Source organism: Convolutriloba macropyga, chromosome 1 (genome assembly GCF_964194025.1).
Source record: "Convolutriloba macropyga chromosome 1, txConMacr16.3, whole genome shotgun sequence".
In the NCBI taxonomy this organism is placed as follows: domain Eukaryota; kingdom Metazoa; phylum Xenacoelomorpha; order Acoela; family Convolutidae; genus Convolutriloba; species Convolutriloba macropyga.
This window is the reverse complement of record NC_134468.1, coordinates 80,694,656-80,711,755: the sequence shown is the minus strand read 5'-3', so window position 1 is coordinate 80,711,755 and position 17,100 is coordinate 80,694,656. Positions and strand designations below refer to the sequence as shown.

At 38.3% G+C, this 17,100-nt stretch overlaps 1 protein-coding gene and 15 non-coding genes across 16 annotated transcripts in view; 1 reads left to right on the top strand and 15 right to left on the bottom strand.

The window, feature by feature from the left end:
- Positions 1-17,100, top strand: part of LOC142351581 (3'-5' RNA helicase YTHDC2-like) — a 90,868-nt gene that overhangs the window by 35,913 nt on the left and 37,855 nt on the right. The window lies entirely within an intron of this gene.
- On the bottom strand, positions 300-381 carry Trnal-cag (transfer RNA leucine (anticodon CAG)). The gene has a single exon. It is a non-coding gene; the product is annotated as a tRNA-Leu (tRNA).
- Trnal-cag (transfer RNA leucine (anticodon CAG)) lies at positions 2,144-2,225 on the bottom strand. Its single transcript has one exon. It is a non-coding gene; the product is annotated as a tRNA-Leu (tRNA).
- On the bottom strand, positions 4,603-4,684 carry Trnal-cag (transfer RNA leucine (anticodon CAG)). Its single transcript has one exon. It is a non-coding gene; the product is annotated as a tRNA-Leu (tRNA).
- Positions 5,219-5,300, bottom strand: Trnal-cag (transfer RNA leucine (anticodon CAG)). Its single transcript has one exon. It is a non-coding gene; the product is annotated as a tRNA-Leu (tRNA).
- On the bottom strand, positions 5,840-5,921 carry Trnal-cag (transfer RNA leucine (anticodon CAG)). The gene has a single exon. It is a non-coding gene; the product is annotated as a tRNA-Leu (tRNA).
- On the bottom strand, positions 6,459-6,540 carry Trnal-cag (transfer RNA leucine (anticodon CAG)). Its single transcript has one exon. It is a non-coding gene; the product is annotated as a tRNA-Leu (tRNA).
- Trnal-cag (transfer RNA leucine (anticodon CAG)) lies at positions 7,080-7,161 on the bottom strand. The gene has a single exon. It is a non-coding gene; the product is annotated as a tRNA-Leu (tRNA).
- Positions 7,699-7,780, bottom strand: Trnal-cag (transfer RNA leucine (anticodon CAG)). Its single transcript has one exon. It is a non-coding gene; the product is annotated as a tRNA-Leu (tRNA).
- On the bottom strand, positions 8,318-8,399 carry Trnal-cag (transfer RNA leucine (anticodon CAG)). Its single transcript has one exon. It is a non-coding gene; the product is annotated as a tRNA-Leu (tRNA).
- On the bottom strand, positions 8,937-9,018 carry Trnal-cag (transfer RNA leucine (anticodon CAG)). Its single transcript has one exon. It is a non-coding gene; the product is annotated as a tRNA-Leu (tRNA).
- On the bottom strand, positions 10,163-10,244 carry Trnal-cag (transfer RNA leucine (anticodon CAG)). Its single transcript has one exon. It is a non-coding gene; the product is annotated as a tRNA-Leu (tRNA).
- On the bottom strand, positions 10,777-10,858 carry Trnal-cag (transfer RNA leucine (anticodon CAG)). The gene has a single exon. It is a non-coding gene; the product is annotated as a tRNA-Leu (tRNA).
- Positions 11,391-11,472, bottom strand: Trnal-cag (transfer RNA leucine (anticodon CAG)). Its single transcript has one exon. It is a non-coding gene; the product is annotated as a tRNA-Leu (tRNA).
- On the bottom strand, positions 12,005-12,086 carry Trnal-cag (transfer RNA leucine (anticodon CAG)). Its single transcript has one exon. It is a non-coding gene; the product is annotated as a tRNA-Leu (tRNA).
- Positions 16,899-16,980, bottom strand: Trnal-cag (transfer RNA leucine (anticodon CAG)). Its single transcript has one exon. It is a non-coding gene; the product is annotated as a tRNA-Leu (tRNA).

Here is a 17,100-nt window from a genome sequence, read left to right as displayed (position 1 = left end):
TGGAGACACTTAATTGTTTATTTATCAAATATAACATTTTCGGATGTATAATTTGCCCTTTTCGCTGTTAGCCGGCCAAATATAAAGCCTTAATTTTTCAATTTTCATCTATTTTCTCAAAAAAAAAAATTACAATCTAGCTCCTTTTGTCTGATTTAATCCATTTCGCTAGCATCCTTTTGTTTCGATTTGTGAAAGTGAGTATAGTGCTGTGAGCTTCGCGGTTGTATTGCGCAGACGTGCTGAAGGGTAAAAACTCAATGGAACCTAAGGGTATTTTAACGCAATAATTGTAATCTTGACAGGAGTGGGATTCGAACCCACGCATCCGAAGATACTGCGCCCTGAACGCAGCGCCTTAGACCGCCCGGCCATCCTGCCCGTGCTGCGAGTTATCTGCTGCATATGAATTTGAGGAAGGGATTACACTACAAACACGGGTTGGTAATATGCGCTCGATTATTTATTGGAACAAGCAAGTAATAAACTGATTGAAATGTACTCAATCAACCAGGTTACTTATCTACTGCATGATTCTTTACTAATGAAAATAAGAATAATTTTGAAGCTTGATGTTGAAATGCGTTGCCAAACCTTCAACACCAAAGTTTACGTAGTGGAGACACTTAATTTTTTAGACATCAAATATAACATTTTGGGATGTATATTTTGCCCTTTTAATTGTTAGCTGGCCAAAAATAAAACCTTAATTTTTCGGTTTTCGCCTTTTTCTCAAAAAAATAATTACAATCTAGCTCCTTTTGTCTGATTTATTGCATTTCGCCATCATCCTTTTGTTTCGATTTGTTAAAGTGAGTGCAGTGCTGTGAGCTTCGCGGTTGTATTGCGCAGACGTGCTGAAGGGTAAAAACTCATTGGAACCTAAGGGTATTTTAACGCAATAATTCTAATCTTGACAGGTGTGGGTTTCGCACCCACGCATCCGAAGATGCTGCGACCTGAACGCAGCGCCTTAGACCGCTCGACAATTCTGCCCTTACTACGAGTTATCTGCTGCATTTGATTTTGAGGAAGGGATTACACTACAAACACGGGTTGGTAATATGCGCTCGATTATTTATTGGAACAAGCAAGTAATAAACTGATTGAAATGTACTCAATCAACCAGGTTACTTATCTACTGCATGATTCTTTACTAATGAAAATAAGAATAATTTTGAAGCTTGATGTTGAAATGCGTTGCCAAACCTTCAACACCAAAGTTTACGTAGTGGAGACACTTAATTTTTTAGACATCAAATATAACATTTTGGGATGTATATTTTGCCCTTTTAATTGTTAGCTGGCCAAAAATAAAACCTTAATTTTTCGGTTTTCGCCTTTTTCTCAAAAAAATAATTACAATCTAGCTCCTTTTGTCTGATTTATTGCATTTCGCCATCATCCTTTTGTTTCGATTTGTTAAAGTGAGTGCAGTGCTGTGAGCTTCGCGGTTGTATTGCGCAGACGTGCTGAAGGGTAAAAACTCATTGGAACCTAAGGGTATTTTAACGCAATAATTCTAATCTTGACAGGTGTGGGTTTCGCACCCACGCATCCGAAGATGCTGCGACCTGAACGCAGCGCCTTAGACCGCTCGACAATTCTGCCCTTACTACGAGTTATCTTCTGCATTTGATTTTGAGGAAGGGATTACCCTTTTAAGACGGTTTGGTAATATACGCTCGATTATTTATCGGAACACAAGTAAGTAATAAACAGATTGAAATGTACTCAATCAACCAGGTTACTTATCTACTGCATGATTCTTTACTAATGAAAGAAAAATTTTGAGGCTTGATGTTGAAACGCGTTGCCAAACATTCAACACCAAAGTTTACGTGGTGGAGACACTTAATTGTTTATTTATCAAATATAACATTTTCGGATGTATAATTTGCCCTTTTCGCTGTTAGCCGGCCAAATATAAAGCCTTAATTTTTCAATTTTCATCTATTTTCTCAAAAAAAAAATTACAATCTAGCTCCTTTTGTCTGATTTAATCCATTTCGCTAGCATCCTTTTGTTTCGATTTGTGAAAGTGAGTATAGTGCTGTGAGCTTCGCGGTTGTATTGCGCAGACGTGCTGAAGGGTAAAAACTCAATGGAACCTAAGGGTATTTTAACGCAATAATTGTAATCTTGACAGGAGTGGGATTCGAACCCACGCATCCGAAGATACTGCGCCCTGAACGCAGCGCCTTAGACCGCCCGGCCATCCTGCCCGTGCTGCGAGTTATCTGCTGCATATGAATTTGAGGAAGGGATTACACTACAAACACGGGTTGGTAATATGCGCTCGATTATTTATTGGAACAAGCAAGTAATAAACTGATTGAAATGTACTCAATCAACCAGGTTACTTATCTACTGCATGATTCTTTACTAATGAAAATAAGAATAATTTTGAAGCTTGATGTTGAAATGCGTTGCCAAACCTTCAACACCAAAGTTTACGTAGTGGAGACACTTAATTTTTTAGACATCAAATATAACATTTTGGGATGTATATTTTGCCCTTTTAATTGTTAGCTGGCCAAAAATAAAACCTTAATTTTTCGGTTTTCGCCTTTTTCTCAAAAAAATAATTACAATCTAGCTCCTTTTGTCTGATTTATTGCATTTCGCCATCATCCTTTTGTTTCGATTTGTTAAAGTGAGTGCAGTGCTGTGAGCTTCGCGGTTGTATTGCGCAGACGTGCTGAAGGGTAAAAACTCATTGGAACCTAAGGGTATTTTAACGCAATAATTCTAATCTTGACAGGTGTGGGTTTCGCACCCACGCATCCGAAGATGCTGCGACCTGAACGCAGCGCCTTAGACCGCTCGACAATTCTGCCCTTACTACGAGTTATCTTCTGCATTTGATTTTGAGGAAGGGATTACCCTTTTAAGACGGTTTGGTAATATACGCTCGATTATTTATCGGAACACAAGTAAGTAATAAACAGATTGAAATGTACTCAATCAACCAGGTTACTTATCTACTGCATGATTCTTTACTAATGAAAGAAAAATTTTGAGGCTTGATGTTGAAACGCGTTGCCAAACATTCAACACCAAAGTTTACGTAGTGGAGACACTTAATTGTTTATTTATCAAATATAACATTTTCGGATGTATAATTTGCCCTTTTCGCTGTTAGCCGGCCAAATATAAAGCCTTGATATTTCAATTTTCATCTTTTTTCTCAAAAAATAATTACAATCTAGCTCCTTTTGTCTGAGTTAATCCATTTCGCTATCATCCTTTTGTTTCGATTTGTGAATTTGAGTATAGTGCTGTGAGCTTCGCGGTTGTATTGCGAAGACGTGCTGAAGGGTAAAAACTCATTGGAACCTGAGGGTATTGTAACGCAATAATTCTAATCTTGACAGGTGTGGGTATCGCACCCACGCATCCGAAGATGCTGCGACCTGAACGCAGCGCCTTAGACCGCTCGACCATTCTGCCCTTACTACGAGTTATCTTCTGCATTTGATTTTGAGGAAGGGATTACACTTTTAAGACGGTTTGGTAATATACGCTCGATTATTTATCGGAACACAAGTAAGTAATAAACAGATTGAAATGTACTCAATCAACCGGGTTACTTATCTACTGCATGATTCTTTACTAATGAAAGAAAAATTTTGAGGCTTGATGTTGAAACGCGTTGCCAAACATTCAACACCAAAGTTTACGTGGTGGAGACACTTAATTGTTTATTTATCAAATATAACATTTTCGGATGTATAATTTGCCCTTTTCGCTGTTAGCCGGCCAAATATAAAGCCTTAATTTTTCAATTTTCATCTATTTTCTCAAAAAAAAAATTACAATCTAGCTCCTTTTGTCTGATTTAATCCATTTCGCTAGCATCCTTTTGTTTCAATTTGTGAAAGTGAGTATAGTGCTGTGAGCTTCGCGGTTGTATTGCGCAGACGTGCTGAAGGGTAAAAACTCAATGGAACCTAAGGGTATTTTAACGCAATAATTGTAATCTTGACAGGAGTGGAATTCGAACCCACGCATCCGAAGATACTGCGCCCTGAACGCAGCGCCTTAGACCGCCCGGCCATCCTGCCCGTGCTGCGAGTTATCTGCTGCATTTGAATTTGAGGAAGGGATTACACTACAAACACGGGTTGGTAATATGCGCTCGGTTATTTATCGGAACATAAGCAAGTAATCAACAGATTGAAATGTACTCAACCTACCAGGTTACTTATCTACTGAATGATTCTTTACTAATGAAAATTAAGAAAAAAAATTGAAGCTTGATATTAAAGCGTATTGTCAATCATTCAACATCAAAGTTTTCGTAGTGGAAGCACTTTATTGTTTATATATCAAATATAACATTTTCGGATGTACAATTCGCCCTTTTTGCTGTTAGCCGGCCAAATATAAAACCCTAATTTTTTGATTTTCATTTATTTTCTCAAAAATTAATTACAATCTAGCTCCTTTTGTCTGATTTGATGCATTTCGCTATCATCCTTTTGTTTCAATTTGTGAAAGTGAGTAAGTGCTGTGAGCTTCGCGGTTGTATTGCGCAGACGTGCTGAAGGGTAAAAATCAAGGGAACCTAAGGGTATTTTAACGCAATATTTTTAATCTTGACAGGAGTGGGATTCGAAGCCACGCATCCGAAGATACTGCGACCTGAACGCAGCGCCATAGACCGCTCGGCCATCCTGCCCGTACTTCGAGTTATCTGCTGCATATGAGTTTGAGGAAGCGATTACACTACAAAGACGGGTTGGTAATATGCGCTCCATTTTTTTGGAACACAAGCAAGTAATAAACAGATTGAAATGTACTCAATCAACCAATTTACTTATCTACTGCATGATTCTTAACTAATGAAAATAAGAAAAATTTTGAGGCTTGATGTTGAAACGCGTTGCCAAACATTCAACACCAAAGTTTACGTAGTGGAGACACTTAATTGTTTAGACATCAAATATAACATTTTCGGATGTATATTTTGCCCTTTTAACTGTTAGCTGGCCAGAAATGCAACCTTAATTTTTTGATTTTCGCCTACTTTCTCAAAAAAATAATTTCAATCTAGCTCCTTTTGTCTCATTTAATGCATTTCGCTATCATCCTTTTGTTTCGATTTGTCAAAGTGAGTATAGTGCTGTGAGCTTTGCGGTTGTATTGCGCAGACGTGCTGAAGGGTAAAAACTCAATGGAACCTAAGGGTATTTTAACGCAATAATTATAATCTTGACAGGAGTGGGATTCGAACCCACGCATCCGAAGATACTGGGACCTGAACGCAGCGCCTTAGACCTCTCGGCCATCCTGCCCCTACTTCGAGTTATCTGCTGCACTTGAATTTGAGGAAGGATTTACACTAAAAAGACGGGTTGGTAATATGCGGTCGATTATTTATTGGAACACAAGCAAGTAGTAAACAGATTGAGATGTACTCAATCAACCAAGTTACTTATCTACTGCCTGACCCTTCACTAATGAAACTAAGAAAAAAAAATTGAAGCTTGATATTAAAGCGTATTGCCAAACATTCAACATCAAAGTTTTCTTAGTGGAAGCACCTTATTGTTTATATATCAAATATAACATTTTCGGATGTTTAATTCGCTCTTTTTGCTGTTAGCCGGCAAAGTATAAAACCCTAATTTTTTTTTATTTTAATCTATTTTCTCAAAAAATAATTACAATCTAGCTCCTTTTGTCTCATTTAATGCATTTCGCTATCATCCTTTTGTTTCGATTTGTGAAAGTGAGTATAGTGCTGTGAGCTTTGCGGTTGTATTGCGCAGACGTGCTGAAGGGTAAAAACTCAATGGAACCTAAGGGTATTTTAACGCAATAATTATAATCTTGACAGGAGTGGGATTCGAACCCACGCATCCGAAGATACTGGGACCTGAACGCAGCGCCTTAGACCGCTCGGCCATCCTGCCCGTACTTCGAGTTATCTGCTGCATTTGAATTTGAGGAAGGGATTACACTACAAAGACGGGTTGGTAATATGCGCTCGATTATTTATTGGAACACAAGCAAGTAGTAAACAGATTGAAATGTACTCAATCAACCAAGTTACTTATCTACTGCCTGACCCTTCACTAATGAAAATAAGAAAAAAAATTGAAGCTTGATATTAAAGCGTATTGCCAAACATTCAACATCAAAGTTTTCTTAGTGGAAGCACCTTATTGTTTATATATCAAATATAACATTTTCGGATGTTTAATTCGCCCTTTTTGCTGTTAGCCGGCAAAATATAAAACCCTAATTTTTTTGATTTTCATCTATTTTCTCAAAAAATAATTACAATCGAGCTCCTTTGGTCTGATTTAATGCGTTTCGCTATCATCCTTTTGTTTCGATTTGTGAAAGTGAGTATAGTGCTGTGAGCTTTGCGGTTGTATTGCGCAGACGTGCTGAAGGGTAAAAACTCAATGGAACCTAAGGGTATTTTAACGCAATAATTATAATCTTGACAGGAGTGGGATTCGAACCCACGCATCCGAAGATACTGGGACCTGAACGCAGCGCCTTAGACCTCTCGGCCATCCTGCCCCTACTTCGAGTTATCTGCTGCACTTGAATTTGAGGAAGGATTTACACTAAAAAGACGGGTTGGTAATATGCGGTCGATTATTTATTGGAACACAAGCAAGTAGTAAACAGATTGAGATGTACTCAATCAACCAAGTTACTTATCTACTGCCTGACCCTTCACTAATGAAACTAAGAAAAAAAAATTGAAGCTTGATATTAAAGCGTATTGCCAAACATTCAACATCAAAGTTTTCTTAGTGGAAGCACCTTATTGTTTATATATCAAATATAACATTTTCGGATGTTTAATTCGCTCTTTTTGCTGTTAGCCGGCAAAGTATAAAACCCTAATTTTTTTTTATTTTAATCTATTTTCTCAAAAAATAATTACAATCTAGCTCCTTTTGTCTCATTTAATGCATTTCGCTATCATCCTTTTGTTTCGATTTGTGAAAGTGAGTATAGTGCTGTGAGCTTTGCGGTTGTATTGCGCAGACGTGCTGAAGGGTAAAAACTCAATGGAACCTAAGGGTATTTTAACGCAATAATTATAATCTTGACAGGAGTGGGATTCGAACCCACGCATCCGAAGATACTGGGACCTGAACGCAGCGCCTTAGACCGCTCGGCCATCCTGCCCGTACTTCGAGTTATCTGCTGCATTTGAATTTGAGGAAGGGATTACACTACAAAGACGGGTTGGTAATATGCGCTCGATTATTTATTGGAACACAAGCAAGTAGTAAACAGATTGAAATGTACTCAATCAACCAAGTTACTTATCTACTGCCTGACCCTTCACTAATGAAAATAAGAAAAAAATTGAAGCTTGATATTAAAGCGTATTGCCAAACATTCAACATCAAAGTTTTCTTAGTGGAAGCACCTTATTGTTTATATATCAAATATAACATTTTCGGATGTTTAATTCGCCCTTTTTGCTGTTAGCCGGCAAAATATAAAACCCTAATTTTTTTTGATTTTCATCTATTTTCTCAAAAAATAATTACAATCGAGCTCCTTTGGTCTGATTTAATGCGTTTCGCTATCATCCTTTTGTTTCGATTTGTGAAAGTGAGTATAGTGCTGTGAGCTTTGCGGTTGTATTGCGCAGACGTGCTGAAGGGTAAAAACTCAATGGAACCTAAGGGTATTTTAACGCAATAATTATAATCTTGACAGGAGTGGGATTCGAACCCACGCATCCGAAGATACTGGGACCTGAACGCAGCGCCTTAGACCTCTCGGCCATCCTGCCCCTACTTCGAGTTATCTGCTGCACTTGAATTTGAGGAAGGATTTACACTAAAAAGACGGGTTGGTAATATGCGGTCGATTATTTATTGGAACACAAGCAAGTAGTAAACAGATTGAGATGTACTCAATCAACCAAGTTACTTATCTACTGCCTGACCCTTCACTAATGAAAATAAGAAAAAAAATTGAAGCTTGATATTAAAGCGTATTGCCAAACATTCAACATCAAAGTTTTCTTAGTGGAAGCACCTTATTGTTTATATATCAAATATAACATTTTCGGATGTTTAATTCGCCCTTTTTGCTGTTAGCCGGCAAAATATAAAACCCTAATTTTTTTGATTTTAATCTATTTTCTCAAAAAATAATTACAATCTAGCTCCTTTTGTCTGATTTAATGCATTTCGCTATCATCCTTTTGTTTCAATTTGTGAAAGTGAGTATAGTGCTGTGAGCTTCGCGGTTGTATTGCGCAGACGTGCTGAAGGGTAAAAACTCAATGGAACCTAAGGGTATTTTAACGCAATAATTGTAATCTTGACAGGAGTGGGATTAGAACCCACGCATCCGAAGATACTGCGACCTGAACGCAGCGCCTTAGACCGCTCGGCCATCCTGCCCGTACTTCGAGTTATCTGCTGCATATGAATTTGAGGAAGGGATTACACTACAAAGACGGGTTGGTAATATGCGGTCGATTATTTATTGGAACACAAGCAAGTAGTAAACAGATTGAAATGTACTCAATCAACCAAGTTACTTTTCTAGTGCCTGACCCTTTACTAATGAAAATAAGAAAAAAATTTGAAGCTTGATATTAAAGCGTATTGCCAAACATTCAACATCAAAGTTTTCTTAGTGGAAGCACTTTATTGTTTATATATCAAATATAACATTTTCGGATGTTTAATTCGCCCTTTTTGCTGTTAGCCGGCAAAATATAAAACCCTAATTTTTTTGATTTTAATCTATTTTCTCAAAAAATAATTACAATCTAGCTCCTTTTGTCTGATTTAATGCATTTCGCTATCAGCCTTTTGTTTCAATTTGTGAAAGTGAGTATAGTGCTGTGAGCTTCGCGGTTTTATTGCGCAGACGTGCTGAAGGGTAAAAACTCAATGGAACCTAAGGGTATTTTAACGCAATAATTGTAATCTTGACAGGAGTGGGATTCGACCCCACGCATCCGAAGATACTGCGACCTGAACGCAGCGCCTTAGACCGCTCGGCCATCCTGCCCGTACTTCGAGTTATCTGCTGCATTTGAATTTGAGGAAGGGATTAGACTACAAAGACGGGTTGGTAATATGCGCTCGATTATTTTTTGGAACAAGCAAGTAATAAACAGATTGAAATGTACTTAATCAACCAGGTTACTTATCTACTGTATGATTCTTTACTAATGAATATAAGAAAAATTTTTAGGCTTGATTTTGAAACGCGTTGCCAAACCTTCAACACCAAAGTTTACGTAGTGGAGACACTTAATTGTTTAGACATCAAATATAACATTTTCGGATGTATATTTTGCCCTTTTAACTGTTAGCTGGCCAAAAATAAAACCAGTTTTTCGATTTTCGCCTTTTTCTCAAAAAATAATTACAATCTAGCTCTTTTTGTCTGATTTAATGCATTTCGCTATCATCCGTTTGTTTGGATTTGTGAAACTGAGTATAGTGTTGTGAGCTACGCGGTTGTATTGCGCAGGCGTGCTGAAAGTTAAAAACTCATTGCAACCTAAGGGTGTTTTAACGCAATAATTGTAATGTTGACTGGAGTGGGATTCGAACCCACGCATCAGAAGATACTCTCACCTGAACGCAGCGCCTTAGACCGCTCGGCCATCCTGCCCGTACTTCGAGTTATCTGCTGCTTTTGAATTTGAGGAAGGGATTACACTACAAGGACGGGTTGGTAATATGCGCTCGATTATTTATTGGAACAAGCAAGTAATAAACAGATTGAAATGTACCCAATCAACCAGGTTACTTATCTACTGCATGATTCTTTACTAATGAAAATAAGAAAAATTGTGAGGCTTGATGTTGAAACGCGTTGCCAAACCGTCAACACCAAAGTTTACGTAGTGGAGACACTTAATTGTTTAGACATCAAATATAACATTTTCGGATGCATATTTAGCCCTTTTAACTGTTGGCTGGCCAAAAATAAAACCATAGATTTTCGGTTTTCGCCTTTTTCTCAAAAAATAATGACAATCTAGCTCTTTTTGTCTTATTTAATGCATTTCGCTATCATCCTTTTGTTTCAATTTGTGAAAGTGAGTATAGTGCTGTGAGCTTCGCGGTTGTATTGCGCAGACGTGCTGAAGGGTAAAAACTCAATGGAACCTAAGGGTATTTTAACGCAATAATTGTAATCTTGACAGGAGTGGGATTCGAACCCACGCATCCGAAGATACTGCGACCTGAACGCAGCGCCTTAGACCGCTCGGCCATCCTGCCCGTACTCCGAGTTATCTGCTGCATTTGAATTTGAGGAAGGGATTACACTACAAAGACGGGTTGGTAATATGCGCTCGATTATTTTTTGGAACAAGCAAGTAATAAACAGATTGAAATGTACTTAATCAACCAGGTTACTTATCTACTGCATGATTCTTTACTAATGAAAATAAGAAAAATTGTGAGGCTTGATGTTGAAACGCGTTGCCAAACCGTCAACACCAAAGTTTACGTAGTGGAGACACTTAATTGTTTAGACATCAAATATAACATTTTCGGATGCATATTTTGCCCTTTTAACTGTTGGCTGGCCAAAAATAAAACCATAGATTTTCGGTTTTCGCCTTTTTCTCAAAAAATAATGACAATCTAGCTCTTTTTGTCTTATTTAATGCATTTCGCTATCATCCTTTTGTTTCAATTTGTGAAAGTGAGTATAGTGCTGTGAGCTTCGCGGTTTTATTGCGCAGACGTGCTGAAGGGTAAAAACTCAATGGAACCTAAGGGTATTTTAACGCAATAATTGTAATCTTGACAGGAGTGGGATTCGAACCCACGCATCCGAAGATAATGCGACCTGAACGCAGCGCCTTAGACCGCTCGGCCATCCTGCCCGTACTTCGAGTTATCTGCTGCATTTGAATTTGAGGAAGGGATTACACTACAAAGACGGGTTGGTAATATGCGCTCGATTATTTTTTGGAACAAGCAAGTAATAAACAGATAGAAATGTACTTAATCAACCAGGTTACTTATCTACTGCATGATTCTTTACTAATGAAAATAAGAAAAATTGTGAGGCTTGATGTTGAAACGCGTTGCCAAACCGTCAACACCAAAGTTTACGTAGTGGAGACACTTAATTGTTTAGACATCAAATATAACATTTTCGGATGCATATTTTGCCCTTTTAACAGTTGGCTGGCCAAAAATAAAACCATAGATTTTTGGTTTTCGCCTATTTCTCAAAAGATAATGACAATCTAGCTCTTTTTGTCTTATTTAATGCATTTCGCTATCATCCTTTTGTTTCAATTTGTGAAAGTGAGTATAGTGCTGTGAGCTTCGCGGTTGTATTGCGCAGACGTGCTGAAGGGTAAAAACTCAATGGAACCTAAGGGTATTTTAACGCAATAATTGTAATCTTGACAGGAGTGGGATTCGAACCCACGCATCCGAAGATACTGCGACCTGAACGCAGCGCCTTAGACCGCTCGGCCATCCTGCCCGTACTTCGAGTTATCTGCTGCATTTGAATTTGAGGAAGGGATTACACTACAAAGACGGGTTGGTAATATGCGCTCGATTATTTTTTGGAACAAGCAAGTAATAAACAGATTGAAATGTACCTAATCAACCAGGTTACTTATCTACTGCATGATTCTTTACTAATGAAAATAAGAAAAATTGTGAGGCTTGATGTTGAAACGCGTTGCCAAACCGTCAACACCAAAGTTTACGTAGTGGAGACACTTAATTGTTTAGACATCAAATATAACATTTTCGGATGCATATTTTGCCCTTTTAACTGTTGGCTGGCCAAAAATAAAACCATAGATTTTCGGTTTTCGCCTTTTTCTCAAAAAATAATGACAATCTAGCTCTTTTTGTCTTATTTAATGCATTTCGCTATCATCCTTTTGTTTCAATTTGTGAAAGTGAGTATAGTGCTGTGAGCTTCGCGGTTGTATTGCGCAGACGTGCTGAAGAGTAAAAACTCAATGGAACCTAAGGGTATTTTAACGCAATAATTGTAATCTTGACAGGAGTGGGATTCAAACCCACGCATCCGAAGTTACTGCGACCTGAACGCAGCGCCTTAGACCGCTCGGCCATCCTGCCCGTACTTCGAGTTATCTGCTGCATTTGAATTTGAGGAAGGGATTACACTACAAAGACGGGTTGGTAATATGCGCTCGATTATTTTTTGGAACAAGCAAGTAATAAACAGATTGAAATGTACTTAATCAACCAGGTTACTTATCTACTGTATGATTCTTTACTAATGAATATAAGAAAAATTTTTAGGCTTGATTTTGAAACGCGTTGCCAAACCTTCAACACCAAAGTTTACGTAGTGGAGACACTTAATTGTTTAGACATCAAATATAACATTTTCGGATGTATATTTTGCCCTTTTAACTGTTAGCTGGCCAAAAATAAAACCAGTTTTTCGATTTTCGCCTTTTTCTCAAAAAATAATTACAATCTAGCTCTTTTTGTCTGATTTAATGCATTTCGCTATCATCCGTTTGTTTGGATTTGTGAAACTGAGTATAGTGTTGTGAGCTACGCGGTTGTATTGCGCAGGCGTGCTGAAAGTTAAAAACTCATTGGAACCTAAGGGTGTTTTAACGCAGTAATTGTAATGTTGACTGGAGTGGGATTCGAACCCACGCATCAGAAGATACTCTCACCTGAACGCAGCGCCTTAGACCGCTCGGCCATCCTGCCCGTACTTCGAGTTATCTGCTGCTTTTGAATTTGAGGAAGGGATTACACTACAAGGACGGGTTGGTAATATGCGCTCGATTATTTATTGGAACAAGCAAGTAATAAACAGATTGAAATGTACTCAATCAACCAGGTTACTTATCTACTGCATGATTCTTTACTAATGAAAATAAGAAAAATTGTGAGGCTTGATGTTGAAACGCGTTGCCAAACCGTCAACACCAAAGTTTTGTAGTGGAGACACTTAATTGTTTAGACATCAAATATAACATTTTCGGATGCATATTTTGCCCTTTTAACTGTTGGCTGGCCAAAAATAAAACCATAGATTTTCGGTTTTCGCCTTTTTCTCAAAAAATAATGACAATCTAGCTCTTTTTGTCTGATTTAATGCATTTCGCTATCATCATTTTGTTTCGATTTGTGAAAGTGAGTATAGTGTTGTGCGCTACGCGGTTGTAATGCGCAGACGTGCTGAAAGGTAAAAACTCATTGCAACCTAAGGGTGTTTTAACGCAATAATTGTAACCTTGACAGGGTTGGGATTCGAACCCACGCATCCGAAGATACTTCGACCTGAACGCAGCGCCTTAGACCGCTCGGCCATCCTGCCCGTACTTCGAGTTATCTGCTGCATTTGAATTTGAGGAAGGGATTACACTACAAAGACGGGTTGGTAATATGCGCTCAATTATTTATTGGAAGAAGCAAGTAATAAACAGATTGAAATGTACTCAATCAACCAGCTTACTTACCTACTGCATGATTCTTTACTAATGAATATAAGAAAAATTTTGAGGCTTGATGTTGAAACGCGTTGCCAAACCTTCAACACCAAAGTTTACGTAGTGGAGACACTTAATTGTTTAGACATCAAATATAACATTTTCGGATGTATATTTTGCCCTTTTAACTGTTAGCTGGCCAAAAGTAAAACCAGTTTTTCGGTTTTCGCCTTTTTCTCAAAAAATAATGACAATCTAGCTCTTTTTGTCTTATTTAATGCATTTCGCTATCATCCTTTTGTTTCCATTTGTGAAAGTGAGTATAGTGTTGTGCGCTACGCGGTTGTAATGCGCAGACGTGCTGAAAGTTAAAAACTCATTGGAACCTAAGGGTGTTTTAACGCAGTAATTGTAATGTTGACTGGAGTGGGATTCGAACCCACGCATCAGAAGATACTCTCACCTGAACGCAGCGCCTTAGACCGCTCGGCCATCCTGCCCGTACTTCGAGTTATCTGCTGCTTTTGAATTTGAGGAAGGGATTACACTACAAGGACGGGTTGGTAATATGCGCTCGATTATTTATTGGAACAAGCAAGTAATAAACAGATTGAAATGTACTCAATCAACCAGGTTACTTATCTACTGCATGATTCTTTACTAATGAAAATAAGAAAAATTGTGAGGCTTGATGTTGAAACGCGTTGCCAAACCGTCAACACCAAAGTTTACGTAGTGGAGACACTTAATTGTTTAGACATCAAATAACATTTTCGGATGTATATTTTGCCCTTTTAACTGTTAGCTGGCCAAAAGTAAAACCAGTTTTTCGGTTTTCGCCTTTTTCTCAAAAAATAATGACAATCTAGCTCTTTTTGTCTTATTTAATGCATTTCGCTATCATCCTTTTGTTTCCATTTGTGAAAGTGAGTATAGTGTTGTGCGCTACGCGGTTGTAATGCGCAGACGTGCTGAAAGTTAAAAACTCATTGGAACCTAAGGGTGTTTTAACGCAGTAATTGTAATGTTGACTGGAGTGGGATTCGAACCCACGCATCAGAAGATACTCTCACCTGAACGCAGCGCCTTAGACCGCTCGGCCATCCTGCCCGTACTTCGAGTTATCTGCTGCTTTTGAATTTGAGGAAGGGATTACACTACAAGGACGGGTTGGTAATATGCGCTCGATTATTTATTGGAACAAGCAAGTAATAAACAGATTGAAATGTACTCAATCAACCAGGTTACTTATCTACTGCATGATTCTTTACTAATGAAAATAAGAAAAACTGTGAGGCTTGATGTTGAAACGCGTTGCCAAACCGTCAACACCAAAGTTTACGTAGTGGAGACACTTAATTGTTTAGACATCAAATAACATTTTCGGATGTATATTTTGCCCTTTTAACTGTTAGCTGGCCAAAAGTAAAACCAGTTTTTCGGTTTTCGCCTTTTTCTCAAAAAATAATGACAATCTAGCTCTTTTTGTCTTTTTTAATGCATTTCGCTATCATCCTTTTGTTTCCATTTGTGAAAGTGAGTATAGTGTTGTGCGCTACGCGGTTGTAATGCGCAGATGTGCTGAAAGTTAAAAACTCATTGGAACCTAAGGGTGTTTTAACGCAGTAATTGTAATGTTGACTGGAGTGGGATTCGAACCCACGCATCAGAAGATACTCTCACCTGAACGCAGCGCCTTAGACCGCTCGGCCATCCTGCCCGTACTTCGAGTTATATGCTGCTTTTGAATTTGAGGAAGGGATTACACTACAAGGACGGGTTGGTAATATGCGCTCGATTATTTATTGGAACAAGCAAGTAATAAACAGATTGAAATGTACTCAATCAACCAGGTTACTTATCTACTGCATGATTCTTTACTAATGAAAATAAGAAAAATTGTGAGGCTTGATGTTGAAACGCGTTGCCAAACCGTCAACACCAAAGTTTACGTAGTGGAGACACTTAATTGTTTAGACATCAAATATAACATTTTCGGATGCATATTTTGCCCTTTTAACTGTTGGCTGGCCAAAAATAAAACCATAGATTTTCGGTTTTCGCCTTTTTCTCAAAAAATAATGACAATCTAGCTCTTTTTGTCTGATTTAATGCATTTCGCTATCATCATTTTGTTTCGATTTGTGAAAGTGAGTATAGTGTTGTGCGCTACGCGGTTGTAATGCGCAGACGTGCTGAAAGGTAAAAACTCATTGCAACCTAAGGGTGTTTTAACGCAATAATTGTAACCTTGACAGGATTGGGATTCGAACCCACGCATCCGAAGATACTTCGACCTGAACGCAGCGCCTTAGACAGCTCGGCCATCCTGCCCGTACTTCGAGTTATCTGCTGCATTTGAATTTGAGGAAGGGATTACACTAGAAAGACGGGTTGGTAATATGCGCTCAATTATTTATTGGAACAAGCAAGTAATAAACAGATTGAAATGTACTCAATCAACCAGCTTACTTACCTACTGCATGATTCTTTACTAATGAATATAAGGAAAATTTTGAGGCTTGATGTTGAAACGCGTTGCCAAACCTTCAACACCAAAGTTTACGTAGTGGAGACACTTAATTGTTTAGACATCAAATATAACATTTTCGGATGTATATTTTGCCCTTTTAACTGTTAGCTGGCCAAAAGTAAAACCAGTTTTTCGGTTTTCGCCTTTTTCTCAAAAAATAATTACAATCTAGCTCTTTTTGTCTTATTTAATGCATTTCGCTATCATCCTTTTGTTTCGATTTGTGAAAGTGAGTATAGTGTTGTGAGCTACGCGGTTGTATTGCGCAGACCTGCTGAAAGTTAAAAACTCATTGCAACCTAAGGGTGTTTTAACGCAATAATTGTAATCTGGACAGGAGTGGGATTCGAACACACGCATCCGAAGATACTGCGACCTAAACGCAGCGCCTTAGACCGCTCAGGCAGCCTGCCCGTACTTCGAGTTATCTGCATTTGAATTTGAGGAAGGGATTACACTACAAAGACGGGTTGGTAATATGCGCCCGATTATTTATTGGAACAAGCAAGTAATAAACAGATTGAAATGTACTCAATCAACCAGGTTGATTATCTACTGCATGATTCTTTACTAATGAAAATAAGAAAAATTGTGAGGCTTGATGTTGAAACGCGTTGCCAAACCGTCAACACCAAAGTTTACGTAGTGGAGACACTTAATTGTTTAGACATCAAATATAACATTTTTGGCTGCATATTTTGCCCTTTTAACTGTTGGCTTGCCAAGAATAAAACCATAGATTTTCGGTTTTCGCCTTTTTCTCAAAAAATAATGACAATCTAGCTCTTTTTGTCTGATTTAATGCATTTCGCTATCATTCTTTTGTTTCGATTTGTGAAAGTGAGTATAGTGTTGTGCGCTACGCGGTTGTAATGCGCAGACGTGCTGAAAGGTAAAAACTCATTGCAACCTAAGGGTGTTTTAACGCAATAATTGTAACCTTGACAGGATTGGGATTCGAACCCACGCATCCGAAGATACTTCGACCTGAACGCAGCGCCTTAGACCGCTCGGCCATCCTGCCCGTACTTCGAGTTATCTGCTGCATTTGAATTTGAGGAAGGGATTACACTACAAAGACGGGCTGGTAATATGCGCTCGATTATTTATTGGAACAAGCAAGTAATAAACAGATTGAAATGTA